This window comes from Electrophorus electricus, chromosome 4 (genome assembly GCF_013358815.1).
Source record: "Electrophorus electricus isolate fEleEle1 chromosome 4, fEleEle1.pri, whole genome shotgun sequence".
Lineage (NCBI taxonomy): Eukaryota > Metazoa > Chordata > Actinopteri > Gymnotiformes > Gymnotidae > Electrophorus > Electrophorus electricus.
The window spans coordinates 6,026,477-6,041,836 of record NC_049538.1 but is presented as its reverse complement, the minus strand read 5'-3'; the positions used below and the strand labels follow the sequence as shown (position 1 = coordinate 6,041,836).

Genomic DNA, 15,360 nt, shown 5'->3' with positions numbered 1-15,360 from the left:
CCTGTGGAGGCAGGACGGTCAGACGCGGCGGGGCGCGGGAGCAGGGGCAGGGGCAGGCAGGCTGCTGGGATCTAGCGACATCACGGAACGTCGGTCCACACTCCTCTCAGTCCTGCTGCCTGGGAGCGAATGCCAGCACCTCTCTCTCTCTCTCAAGATGCAGAGCTTGCGCACTGGCTGCCCCCCTCTTTCCCGCTCTGTCTCTCCCCCTTCCGAGCCCTCTCCCCTCTCTCTCTCTCTCTCTCTCCCTCCCTCCCACCCTATCTCTCTCACCCTCCCTCTCTCACTTTTTCTTTCTCTCACTCTCTCTCTCCTTGTCTCTCGTTTTCTTTCTTTCTCTCTCGCTCCCTCCCGCTCACCTTCTCGCTCTCTCCCACTCTTTCTCTCTCGATTTCTCTCCCTCCCTCCAGCGAGGCTACGCACACATCCTCTCCCTATCTCATTGCGCTCGCCACGCCATAAGTCTCTTTTTTTGCGCGCAAGCGAGCGAATGAGCAGGAGCAAGCAGGGGAGAAGCGCTTGCGTCCCTCGAGTAACAATCCCGCTTCTAACGCCACCGTTGCTTTAAGGCTGCACTCCGAGGATGCCTGAAGCTACTGCTATATTAGGCTTGCCCTGTGCATGAGTATGAGTGTGTGTGTGTGTGTGTGTGTGTGTGTGTGTGCGCATGAAAGACAGAGCAAAGTAGAGTGACAAAAATAAAAGAATGCAAAAGGCAGATATAGAGGGAGAGGAAGAGAAAAAAGACAGACAGGGGAGAGAGCGAGAGAGCGAGAGAAGAGAGCTCCCAGCATTAACGAGGAAGAGCAGGAGTCAGTCGGCGGTTCCTCCCTCACAACAGCTCCTCACTCATCCCAGCTGTCTGACACCTCCTTAATCAGACTGCAGCGCGGAAGAGCGACGCGGCACAGGAAGTTGTTCTCTTGTTCCCTCATCTCACCTGTAGCTGCAGCCGGTCAGATGCCCTCACCTGCACGTGCACCCCCGCCCTGCCCGTAGCCTGCTGCGCGGTTAGACTCTGATGAGTAACTTCAGGCCCATCCATTAGGATGAACCCAAACATGACGGATGAAATGGGGGGAAATGCTTAAAAGAAGGATCTGGGAAATCAGAGCTCCCTTTCCCCCTCTGTGTCCTGTGTTTAAGGTGGTTGCTTGCTTTGACAAGAAGTCGGCGAAGAAGACCTCCAGTGAAAACAGGCGCCGTGTGATTTTAAATTCTGCTTTTCGGCTTTTGTTTATGCAGGCGTGTAAGCTGTCTTAGGAGCCACTGTGGCACTGTGGTGTGGAGGGAAACAGAGATAAGGGGGGAGGGGCTCCGTATTCACCAGATGTTATTCTCCTCGAGCACCTCCTCTGTGTGCAGCGCCATGTGGAGTGTTCAGTCATTTGCACTGTCATGTCTATTGTGAGATTCCATCAGAATTGACAGCTGCAAGACATCCATTAAAGCCTCAACGCACCTCTGTCCTCATGCCGCCCTCCCCGGTTGGCTGGAGCAACGCTGCCATCAGGTGGCAGTAATGGAGTACTACAATAAATAAATACATTTAGCACTTTGATCATTGTTATATGGTACTGTGAACATCATTCTCCCAACCATAAAACAATGTTATGCCAAAGACCAAAGCATATATTTGCTAGATGACAGTTTTCACAGTGTGTGCAGACAGATAAGAGCCATCATGGAATTGAACATGGGTAGACATGTGTTATTTGTAATCCTTAAAGATTGCACATGATACATGCAGTAAAGGTGGATCTTTTCAATAGCAAAACTGTCACTACATCTGATAGTACCATATCATTCACAGCCAAAAGCAAGTCAACTGAAATTCACAGTCAACAGAATATTTCATCGATTTCATCAAGACGTGAGAGCTGTTAAAGTAATTGCGCAATACTGTCAAGATTCTTAGCTACATAGCTAATCTGGAAGTTATACAGGCTCAATATTCTTGCTTTTTAAATTCACAGTAGTTGCAGCCATACCATTTCATGTGATTCTTTTCATGTAGAACCAAAATAATTATGTATGGAAATTATGATGGATAAATGTTTCATACTTCACCTGAATACACAACTGCAGCTAAACTTACCAAACATAAACACAATCTAAATTTCAGCTGCAACACTGGGTAAGAAACAATTTACAATATTTCCCCTGAATCAGTCAGCCAGCGTTTGCACCAGTCACACGTCAGGGTGTGTGTTACAGCGGTATGACTGATGTCACCTCACAGTCACACGTCAGGGTGTGTGTTACAGCGGTATGACTGATGTCACCTCACAGTCACACGTCAGGCTGTGTGTTACAGCGGTATGACTGATGTCACCTCACAGTCACACGTCGGTGTGTGTTACAGCGGTATGACTGATGTCACCTCACAGTCACACGTCAGTCTGTGTTACAGCGGTATGACTGATGTCACCTCACAGTCACACGTCAGGGTGTGTGTTACAGCGGTATGACTGATGTAACCTCACAGTCACACGTCAGGGTGTGTGTTACAGCGGTATGACTGATGTCACCTCACAGTCACACGTCAGTCTGTGTTACAGCGGTATGACTGATGTCACCTCACAGTCACACATCAGTCTGTGTTACAGCGGTATGACTGATGTCACCTCACAGTCACACGTCAGTCTGTGTTACAGCGGTATGACTGATGTCACCTCACAGTCACACGTCAGGCTGTGTGTTACAGCGGTATGACTGATGTAACCTCACAGTCACACGTCAGGGTGTGTGTTACAGCGGTATGACTGATGTAACCTCACAGTCACACGTCAGGGTGTGTGTTACAGCGGTATAACTGATGTCACCTCACAGTCACACGTCGGTGTGTGTTACAGCGGTATGACTGATGTCACCTCACAGTCACACATCAGTCTGTGTTACAGCGGTATGACTGATGTCACCTCACAGTCACACGTCAGTCTGTGTTACAGCGGTATGACTGATGTCACCTCACAGTCACACGTCAGGGTGTGTGTTACAGCGGTATAACTGATGTCACCTCACAGTCACACGTCAGGGTGTGTGTTACAGCGGTATAACTGATGTCACCTCACAGTCACACGTCAGGGTGTGTGTTACAGCGGTATAACTGATGTCACCTCACAGTCACACGTCAGGGTGTGTGTTACAGCGGTATAACTGATGTCACCTCACAGTCACACGTCGGTGTGTGTTACAGCGGTATGACTGATGTCACCTCACAGTCACACGTCAGTCTGTGTTACAGCGGTATGACTGATGTCACCTCACAGTCACACGTCGGTGTGTGTTACAGCGGTATGACTAATGTCACCTCACAGTCACACGTCAGGGTGTGTGTTACAGCGGTATGACTGATGTCACCTCACAGTCACACGTCAGGCTGTGTGTTACAGCGGTATGACTGATGTCACCTCACAGTCACACGTCAGGGTGTGTGTTACAGCGGTATAACTGATGTCACCTCACAGTCACACGTCGGTGTGTGTTACAGCGGTATGACTGATGTCACCTCACAGTCACACATCAGTCTGTGTTACAGCGGTATGACTGATGTCACCTCACAGTCACACGTCAGTCTGTGTTACAGCGGTATGACTGATGTCACCTCACAGTCACACGTCAGGCTGTGTGTTACAGCGGTATGACTGTCACCTCACAGTCACACGTCGGTGTGTGTTACAGCGGTATGACTGATGTCACCTCACAGTCACACGTCAGGGTGTGTGTTACAGCGGTATGACTGATGTCACCTCACAGTCACACGTCAGGCTGTGTGTTACAGCGGTATGACTGATGTCACCTCACAGTCACACGTCGGTGTGTGTTACAGCGGTATGACTGATGTCACCTCACAGTCACACGTCAGGGTGTGTGTTACAGCGGTATGACTGATGTCACCTCACAGTCACACGTCAGGCTGTGTGTTACAGCGGTATGACTGATGTCACCTCACAGTCACACGTCAGGGTGTGTGTTACAGCGGTATGACTGATGTCACCTCACAGTCACACGTCAGGGTGTGTGTTACAGCGGTATGACTGATGTCACCTCACAGTCACACGTCAGGGTGTGTGTTACAGCGGTATGACTGATGTCACCTCACAGTCACACGTCAGGGTGTGTGTTACAGCGGTATGACTGATGTCACCTCACAGTCACACGTCAGGGTGTGTGTTACAGCGGTATGACTGATGTCACCTCACAGTCACACGTCAGGGTGTGTGTTATAGTGGTATGATTGATGTCAGCCCAGCACATTCAAATTTACACGTGGTTCCACTGAGGTCTGAGCAACAGGATGTTCACTGCATATCTCATTCACTGGAGTCAAACGCAGAGGAGTATCCATTCCCATACATACGCAAGAGCATCACGAAAAGTACCAGCCACTTGATGACTTGGTCTCTCCCATTAGTGGAAGCCTAGTGCAGAACCGACCCCTATGTTTGCTTTTGACTCCCATTAAAGGAAAAGTGCATTATCCCAGTTTCTCCCAGTTTCGGGGATGGTACATCCTTTGGCCGAGTAGCTACTTATCCAGCAAGAGTTTATGTGGCGCTTCTTTAACTCCAAATGGGCTTGTAACACTGACAGCAAATGCCGTGTTTTCTCTGTTCCCTGTTGTTATATTTCATTGCACTGGCTTACGTTTTAATGCTCAGTCATCTCATTAAATACATGAGAATCGATTTCTGATTCAGTGGGACAAGCAGCTTTTGTTTAATCATTAAGCATTAAAGAGAAAGCGAAAAATATCCTCTTTTGTGCAGAATTTATTTTTATAAGGCTATTAGTGGTAATGAGGTTTGACATTGTAAAGTAGCCAAGAGAACGAAAAGCTGGCACTGACCACCAGATGGCGCCCAAGCGCAACAAATGTAGAAGAGTGAAGCTAAACCTCACTCTCTCCTGTGGAGCACAGCGCAGTTGGTAATCAGTTAGAATTAGCTTTGATCAAATATTCTTTTGAATGTGATTGCCCCAGTTGTAAATGAATGCAATGCAATCAAAGATATCTATACTTCATTAGGAGACAGAATGGGTTGTGTGGGGGGCCAGTGTTTGGTAAGAATGGAGTCAGATGACTTGAATATTGTAGTCGCATCTGTATGCAGCTCCATGGCTGTGTTCGCCTGCTGTAGCCACGGGAAAATGGCAGCTTGCCTCTTGCTCACACACACTACATGCCCTGCAGGGTCCTCACTCGGCTATTTCTGTACACGGTCTTTGCATCCTCACTAATGATCTCACATGCAGACACTATCACACATGCACACACACAACCAAGTACACTTTATAAGGACCAAATACAGACGTTAAAAAGGCCGCGCCCCGTGCACGGACACACACGCGAGCTCGTGTGTACCAGGTGCTCATCCACTTTATCATGAACACTTGAAATTCTACTGTGCTATTTTCCTGCAGGACTTTAGCTTCAAAGCCATTTTAATCAATTCCCACCATGCATGCGAACTTCAGCCGACAGCGTAGTGCACAAATTGTCCTCTTGATGGCAGCAACGATCTCAGCAAAGGGGGGAAACGGCACACAAAAAACGTACACATCAAGGACGTGGTTTTTTTTCTGCCTTACAGGCTGTTACATGCAACCACTTACAGCGCACAACACATTCTAAAAACGTATCTGTTGTCCACGCTTTCACATTACAAATATGCACAATCTAGTAAACATTCAAATAAAAATACAATTAGAAAAAAACCCAACATCCGCAGGCATAGTCCACAAAGCTGTCTTTGTGAATTCGCTGGTATGCCTTTACAATGGTCTGAAATACCGGAGCCACTCAGCATTCACTGATGTAATAACGAGCCTCGGCCTCCCGACGTGAAGTCCCCTCATTCTTATAAGGTCTGGCGTGGCTGACAGCCATCGCCTAGCAAACATTCAAGGAACACACAACTGGAAATCGCAGCTAACGCAACTCCGTCCACAATCCTTGCTGGCCACTGCTAGCTCTCATCTGTCGTTAACAAACTTAGCGACTGAAGTGAAGACGTTCACCGAACGGTAATCCCACGATCCGCCTTCTAGCTGCCGGTTCCTGACTCCGGCATCTAGCCCGCTTACTGATGGCGCGCGCTGCCACTCCGCGGCCTTCCACGGAGCGCGCGCTCGTGCCCGCGCTCACTGTGAATGGAGCTTGGCATAGCGAGAAATTTTTAATTCAGCGTTACAGCCTCGCGTCGCAATCCGGAGCTGCACACACAACATGCACACTACAGCTCACCCATAATGGTTCCACCCGTCTGCTCAGCGCTGTCACCATCAGCAAAGCAACGGTGTGCATAAGAGCTGCCTGAATGGAAGCCATGGGCGAGTAGGAGTTGTTCCGAGCCCGCGCGCCCCAGAGACCCAGTGCATTGCTCATGTTTGCTTTTCTCTTGCTCAAACATTGCTGATTCACCCCGCCAGTTATTACTTCTATTCCTGCGTAAATCAGGTGAATTAAAACAGTGCGTTGCGACCGTTTCTGAAGACTTGGGCTTTCAGTATGACTGACACAAACACACATGCAACGTTTTGCGCAGCTAGATAATACTCAACAAAGCAGGTAGGTCTCCTTTCAGACCTGCTCAAGCCAGAGTGGATCAGAGCGGGTAGGCGTTATGCAGACATTCAGAGCGCCACGAACAGTAGCGCGGGGAACGCCGTGAGACTTCAGGCAAACGGCGACGTGGGACTCCTCCGTGCAGGCTGGGCCGTCACTTGGCTAGCACTCCCTCTCCACGGAAACGTGTGCGCACGGTCTCCGCCATGCAGACCTCCTGCTGCTGAAGTAATGTCGATGTTCGCGTTCATCACACATGCGGTTATTACTGTGCCCACATGGACGATCTAATTACAGCCCCAGCGGCTAATGTAGCAAATAACGCCGCGAGAACGACCGCGTGACAGTCTGACCTCTTTGAATCCTCTTAATCAAAAATACATTTTGTATGGGGGAAAAAATACAGCCCCTATCCCATGGCCCCTTACGGTCTCTGTTATTATAATAAATGGATTAATTACGGAGAGCGAGAAAAATCCTGTTATGTTGGATGTAGACACTCACGATGTTTTCCTCTTTTTAGTGAATCAGTCCGTTACGAAAAACATTTCAAGTATATATTTCAACAGCCTGTGTGAAAGACACCATTAATGTTTTTTATGTTAAAACCACATAAAGCCTTTGGGAATCTTGCTAGTTTTTAATCTGGAGAGTGTAGATTTTGAATCCACTGAACGGCATACATACAAGGGCGTGTCGCGCAGTTTCATGAGTGTTTAACCTGTTTCATGCAAACACTCCCAGAAAAGCACGCTTAAGGACGTGCCAACGAGCCAAGCAAAAATACTGATGGTTCTGTGTCTAATTCATCAGGAAACGACGCCATCAAACGTTTCCTCAAAATTTGGAGTAAAAGCAAAAATGGGTGCAATACTCAGATAATTACCCTAAACGGTAATATAAAGTGTGTTTCATTCATCTCTTAATTGAACTGCAAGTCACGATGTTGTTATCGCATTTTCAGGCCATACAAAATCGGATAAATAAGAATACCCAGTGATAACCGATGCAGCTTCATATGCTCAGGCAGGCTGAATGCCAATGTTAGCGATCTTCTAATCCAAATGAGGAATGTGGCCATGAATCTGGCATGTAGGTTTGTCTTTTTTAAAATGATCGTAGGGTTTCTAAATGAAGTGAAACACAGTCTGGTATGCTGGCTTTGCACGGCCAATTATTCAAGCCCTATGAACTCGTTGAAATATTGCGCTGTGTGGCTGCGGAGTTATTAGGTGTTCCCAGTTTAACCATGGGTACATTGGTTAATGATAGTCCATGGTGAAAAGACTGAAGACTTAATGCAAACAGTTGCTCAAAGTTCCCCTTTATCCTTCCACATTCTGAAAGACGTGTTACGCTCGAGATATGTGGATCCTTTGAATCCTCTCCACAGAGGTTCACGGGAGTGAAATCCTTAATAGTATTCGATTCCTTAATAGTTATTGATCTTTAATATTACACTCATTTGTAATAATTTACAAAGCTCTGAAATAGGACACTAAACAGAAATAATTAATTGGCTTACATTACAAAACTCACTCGAAATTTCTTAAAAAAAAAAGAAAAAAAAAAAGAAATGAAGACCTTTGCACACCTAGTGCGCCCTACAGGTCAGCGCTGGTCCGGGTGCAGAAAGACTAAAGGCGTGTCAGGTGTGCCGGTCTCGGCCGCCCGTGCTGGGCTCACGCGCTTCTTTAAGTGATCGGTCCCCACCTCCTTTCCTGCGCGTTAGGTGTGCGCGCGCTCGCCGTGTAATTTAATGAGCGCCCGCTATAATTACTCACACGGCTCGAGAAGGGACAAATTATAACGCGTCCTCAAACTGGCTACTTAACGGGTAATTTTATGGCAAAAAAAAAAAATGGATGCAGTGCTGAACTGCACTGAACAGTACACACAGAACTTCAGTATAATAAATGGGTCCAGGCGTTGCATTTAAATTTAAACTGGGGAATGATTGAATCTGGTTTTAAGATGGGTTTCTATGTTTCGGAGAACGTCTGAGGGAGAAATTCCCTTGATTGCAGCCTCAGCAATATTTTCCGCCTGGAAAAGGAAGCGAGTTTTGTTTCTTTCGTTGCTTTTTAGTGATCCAACAGCAATTTAACACGATTCATTCACGTGATAAAAGCTAATTGTGCATACAGTAAATCATATTAGATTAAAGGGTCATTAAAAGTGTGCTTTCACGCTTAATCTGCCAGAGGATACCGGGTCTTCCAGAGGCAGCCATTTGTGTGCCGAAGTGTAAACACCTGCATTTCTAAATGCCTGAAGAGACGTAATTTGGAGCGATTTCTGTAATACGGCCTTGTAAATGAATATCAAGAGAAGTAACAACGCTGTAAAGGGAATAGCCAACAAAATCATGTTAGTTGGAGAGCTAGGCCAGACGGTCCTCACAAAGGAGACACGGTGGGAGAGATGAGCGCTAGCCACCTTCACCCCTCTCGTACTCTTCGTGCCTCTTCAACACTTGTATAGGGTCGCGCGTCAGCGGCACGGTCCATACCGACGAGCGCCCCTTTCAGCTAAACGCGCCTGAGATGCCCCGTTCTTAAGTATCCTACCGCATTGCTATTCCGTTCAGAGAGGCACGGATCTTCCCCAGAAGGAAGTGCTCTCCCCATTAATGCGAGGGAGAAAACGCGTGTTCGGACCATTTTGCCTCATTAAGATATTCCCGTCAGCGGGCCGCCTCCGAAGACAGACCTCTCCTCGTTTTTAATGGTCATGTAGACATAATGGCCATTCGGATCCCCTTATGTGTGGTATCAGTGCTCTAGCAGTGTTGGTCTAAGCCAAACCATCGCAGGAATAGATTTTCCAGGCCTCTGAAAGGATCAGTAATATACTGTATGTGTGCACATTGATTTGTGACACGTGTTCCGCATACCTACCTCGCGTAAGGGCTTAAAACACTAAAAGAGCATTTGTTTATAATGTTATATGTTCTGTGTTCTGGGGTATCATGAAGTAATATATTGGGCTCCTTGTGGGTGGCACCCGCACCGACACGCAGCCGTAATCCTGCACGCACGGTGCAGACATTTTCAATAGTTTTGTCTATTTAATGGTATTTTACAGAATGTTATCTTGAACATAAAATTGTGACAATAGCAGATATATTTTTGGACTCCTTTATGTTTAATAACGCGCTTGAGAAACAGACGCATCTTGGCTGCGTCCGCTGCGCCCATTCACAACGTTAGGATGCAAATACCTTTCGGGGCCTATGACTGGCGCTCACGTCACTGGCTCTCGGTCTCTGCACGATCAACGTTTCTGGCACTTGATCGTGACTGTGGGCAACGTGGAATTTAGATGGATTCAGTTGATCGCGCCTGTTGTCAAGAAAATACGCAATCCTGCCAGTGCCACCGGGGGCCCCCCAGGCCAGCAGACATGGTGGAGAGAGATACAGTGGCTTAGAGCGTCAGTGTTCCTGTTGCTCACGTCCCACACAGCCTTGTTTGGAGATGTCTCCGTGTGATCAACACAGATATCGGCCCCGCTGCATCGATCGATCCTCGGCGGGCCATCTTGAAAAATGTGTCTGACAAGTGCAATCTACTCCTTCTCTCTGTCTCTCACGCTGTCCGCCTCTCACCCATCCACTAACCTCCGTCTTCTCTCTCTCCTTTCCTCAAAATCCCTCCATCCCCCTGCTCTGCTCCTATTTTGTCCTTGCACCTCCCTCTTGGTCCGCCCTTTTCTTCCATCATTCTCTCGCTCTTCTCTGTCTCCTCTCTCCTCTCTCCGCTTCTCGGACAAAGCGCCCCTCTTCCAAGCTATCACCTGGCCCCTCTGTCTCCGGAGAGTGGGATAGCACAGGAATTCACTCCTCCTTTGGCCATGCCTCCACCTCCACCTCCACCTCCAGCTCCTCCAGTGCAGCTCTCCTCCACTGTGCCAGGTGCTGACAGACTCGTTTATGCCTCCCTGCTTGCTCAGAAACGTGCAGGGTAGCAGGTGACGCAGACTCCTCTGGACCGTCTGTCTTAAAATGGAGGGCTCAGCTCCCCCTCCACTGGAATATGCTTGCTAGTGTCTTTATGCACAGTAGGTCTCAGTGGCTGACCATGCTATTGTATTCTCAGAGGTTGAGCACTGTTATAGCCCTCACACAGCATATTGGGCTGGCAGCTTTTTATGAGGTATAGATGGATTGATTAACCCCTCCCCTCATCTTTCCCCCTATCTCTCCTTATCTCTCCCCTTATCTCTCCACTTATCTCCCTTTATCTCCCCTTATCTCTCCATTTATCTCTCCCCTTATATCTCCCCGTATCTCTCCCCTTATCTCTCCCCTTATATCTCTCATCTCCCCTTATCTCTCCCCTTATCTCCCCTGATCTCTCCTTATCTCTCCCCTTATCTCCCTTTATCTCCCCTTATCTCTCCATTTATCTCTCCCCTTATATCTCCCCGTATCTCTCCCCTTATATCTCTCATCTCCCCTTATCTCTCCTTATCTCTCCCCTTATCTCCCCTGATCTCTCCTTATCTCTCCCCTTATCTCTCCTTATCTCTCCCCTTATATCTCTTCTAGTGTTTGCAGCATTCCTTAGCAATACAATTTGTCATATGGTGAAACACTAAACATTGCTCTCACCTCATCCATCCACCCATACATACGTGTGTCTCTCTCTCTCTCTCTCTCTCTCTCTCTCTCTCTCTCTCTCTCTCTCTCTATATATATATATATATATATATATATATATATATATATATATATATATATATATATATATATATATATATACTATTATGAGCTTGAAACTGGCTTCACCTTTAAAAGCTGTTTGCTTGCACAGCTGACGAAGGACCTTGCTTTGAAACAACCTGTTCCCTTTTAAACCTTTATACTACACTTCCTGTTTTTTACCACCTCTCTTTAACTTAAGTTATATCACTGTCAATCTCTACTGCTAACTCTTACCTTTTTTAATAAGTTTTAATAAGGACTCACTTCCAGCTGAGGCCCCAGATATTGTCGTTCTGTCACTGTAGCACAGAATTTATCTACATGGTCTCAGAGCAGCTAGTGAGGCCTCTGCTGAAGAAAAGCAATCTAGTTAGGCCTCCGACAGCAGGGAAACAGCACTTCTGAGGGATTTAAGTGAGACTCGGATGCAGCTGAGCGCATGATTCTGGTTGACAAGCCGCGGATCTAAGTTGGCCTTATTGTTCGAGCCACAGACTGCTCCAGGTCCTACTTAACTGGATGTGAGTATTATGTTGTATTCGGTGCTTATTTTTCTGAAGGCAGTGTAATATTTTGTCCCTCAAGGTTTAATTATTGGCTTTTACACAGTGCATGCTTATGTTAGCTGGTATAATTAATAAATATAGGATTTGCTTACGTCTTTAGCAGATGACATGCCATTATATCTGTCAGTATTTGGTGTTCATGGTCTCCCACTTCTCTGACTGGCTGAAGAAATAATATTAACTTAGAAATGTCTCATGATTTTCTGCAACTAAACAAAGAATGACCAAGGTTCTTGTTATTGGAAAGGAAGTGCAGGAAAAAAAAAAACATGTCCTTGCCTATTCTGACTCCTCCACTCTGAAGACAATCAAGGATCTGGACTATTCCTGACAGCGATCTAATTTCTAAGAACCACATTAGTAATGTCTGTCAAAACAACATACTGTCGCATCTTAGCAGTACTAACATATAATTCTCTCTTATCTGCCAAACTCTCTTTCAAATGTACACTGAATCCTGCCCTTCACCATAATCCCATCACACTGGCTCCTAAATCTCTTCATTAACTGTATGTATGCTTTTGGATTTAGTGTAATATTCTTTTATTAATTTTTAAAAGCCTGTAATCCCCCCACCCCACCCCCAACCTTAGTAAAATATGTTTGTCGTTCATTTCCAACTAGAGTCATGACTGAAATACAGAGAGCAGTGACTCAGCTTTTATTTACGAGTCTGTTGTTTATTATTAGTAAAAAGATTAAAGTCTGTACTGTGGACATGTTGGCCCAAATGCAGCAGTGGTAGCCACAGATCTCCATCTCAGGGGTTCTCTTCACCCACCCATGCCTCACCCAGATCTCCATCTCAGGGGTTCTCTTCACCCACCCATGCCTCACCCAGATCTCCATTTCAAGGGTTCCCTTCACCCACCCATGCCTCACCCAGATCTCCATCTTAGGGGTTCTCTTCACCCACCCATGCCTCACCCAGATCTCCATCTCAGGGGTTCTCTTCACCCACCCATGCCTCACCCAGATCTCCATTTCAAGGGTTCCCTTCACCCACCCATGCCTCACCCAGATCTCCATCTCAGGGGTTCTCTTCACCCACCCATGCCTCACCCAGATCTCCATTTCAAGGGTTCCCTTCACCCACCCATGCCTCACCCAGATCTCCATCTCAGGGGTTCTCTTCACCCACCCATGCCTCACCCAGATCTCCATCTCAGGGGTTCTCTTCACCCACCCATGCCTCACCCAGATCTCCATTTCAAGGGTTCCCTTCACCCACCCATGCCTCACCCAGATCTCCATCTTAGGGGTTCTCTTCACCCACCCATGCCTCACCCAGATCTCCATTTCAAGGGTTCCCTTCACCCACCCATACCTCACCCAGATCTCCATCTCAGGGGTTCTCTTCACCCACCCATGCCTCACCCAGATCTCCATCTCAGGGGTTCTCTTCACCCACCCATACCTCACCCAGATCTGTAGCAGACTGTAGACTGGCTATCACACTGAGAGCTAAGAAGCGTCACAGAGAAATGTCAGCTTGTATCACACTTTCTTCACTCTATTTCAGCATCTACTTCATACTACTCCAGCATCTCCCCCCCCCCACACACACACATACACACACTTTGCTCCTCCCCCTTGGTCCCTTACATTGCCTACAGTTACGAGACAGATCCGTGTGCATTGTTTTCCCACTGTCATGCTGATATTGATTTAGTGATATGCGCCTAATTAAACCCAATCTGGAAGGAGTGTCAGCACCATTCAGGGGAAGAAAATCAAAGTGATTGGGCGATAGGGGTCTAATTATTCCTCCGTTCTTCATTAGGATGTGGGTGGTATTAAACCCTCAGGCAAGCTCTATCCCCTCGTCTGTCTCTCTCTCGCTCTCTCTCGCTCTCTCTGACCAATCTAGCCCTTTAGTATACAGATTTACGGCCCATCTTCCAACCCATGTGCTTACACACTGCAACCCGCTGACATATTAGCAGTTCTCTAATGTAGGCTTTGTATGTGTGTGTGACACTGGGCTTGGTCTAGTTGGCCTCCTGACTAATTCTCATGATACCACAGCCTCTGTGTGTGTGTGTGTGTGTGTGTGTGTGTGTAGACAGTGGCTCTGTCTGTGTTCGTTGATGGGGTGGGATCAAAGAGACCAGGTGGTTTCTTTATACAAAAAAAAAATGCAAGTGGCTTGTTATCTGGGAGAATAGCAGTCAGTGGCCCTATTTGCCTTTAAAACGACATTCCCGTGACGACCGGCCTGCCGGCGGCTGTGTAGCTCTTCCCATTCCACTCTGCGGCCTGGTTTTGAACGCCACTCAGAGAAAGAGAATTGGAGAGAGAGAGAGAGAGAGAGAGAGACTCATCAGTGACCTGTCTGTGTGGTGCCTGTGAAGGTCCCAGAGCTGTCTCTCTTTCTCTCTCTCTCTCACACACACACACGCACGCACGCACACACGCGCACACACACACGCGTGCGCGCACACACACGCAAACACACATGCACGCACACACAGACACACACACAGACGCACACACACATACACACTCACACAGACACACACGCACACACACACGCGCGCACAGGCACACACGCACACAGACACACTCACACACATACACGTGCACACACACGTGCACACACACAGACACACACTCACACATGTGCACACACACACACACACAGACACACAGAGACACACACAGACACGCACACACACATGCACACACACACGCACACACAGACACACACACGCACAGACACACACGCAGACACACTCACACACACACACACACACACTCTCACACACACACACACTCTCACACACACACACACACACACACACACACACTTCCTCTGCTCTCCCCACTTTCTTGATACACCCCATCCTCCTTTCTCCCGTCAGGCCGTGTAAAGAATACACCTGACAGAGTTACCTTTTCTGCAACTGAGGTAGTGCAGTCGCGGTCAAAGGTATTCATAGCGGAAAATATCCTCCAGAAAATACACGGAGACGAGGGGGAAGAATGAGAAGACGCAGGCAAAAGAAATCAAAGGAAAAAGAGGAAAAAAAAGGGTGTGAACAAAAGTGGGGGGGGGTCTAAATGCCCACGCCGGGATGGACCCCAGCGCCTCAGCACTCGCTTTCGATTTGCCGCGTGTCAGAATGGCGGGCCGTCTCATTTACCGCCGGCGCGCTCGCTCTGTTGAGCACACGCCACGGCTCTTACCTCACCGCGAGCAGGCGACCGCGTTTATTTGCGGAGGGCCACCTAACGTTTTTGAGCACAAGGACGAGACTGTCAAAAACAAGTGTTACTTTTAAAGACTAATGTGTGACAATCGAGCGCCTCTGACGACAGCCCTTTGGGCTGTTAAGTTGCGTGAAACGGCCCACGCCTTCGGGTACCGCACGCAATCCGTTTCGCACGACGGGGTCGATGAGATGCACAACATGAAATTTTGGTGGCGAGGAGAGCTACGCTGCGCAAAGAGCCGGAGAATGCGAGGTGTGTCCCGTGCATCCAGGTGGGCTTGGTGTGATGGGAAGTAAAGC

At 47.7% G+C, this 15,360-nt stretch overlaps 1 protein-coding gene across 1 annotated transcript in view; it reads right to left on the bottom strand.

Moving 5' to 3' along the window:
- olfm2a (olfactomedin 2a) overlaps nucleotides 1-15,360 on the bottom strand; it is a 43,676-nt gene that overhangs the window by 20,527 nt on the left and 7,789 nt on the right. The gene's annotated exons all lie outside the window — the stretch shown is intronic.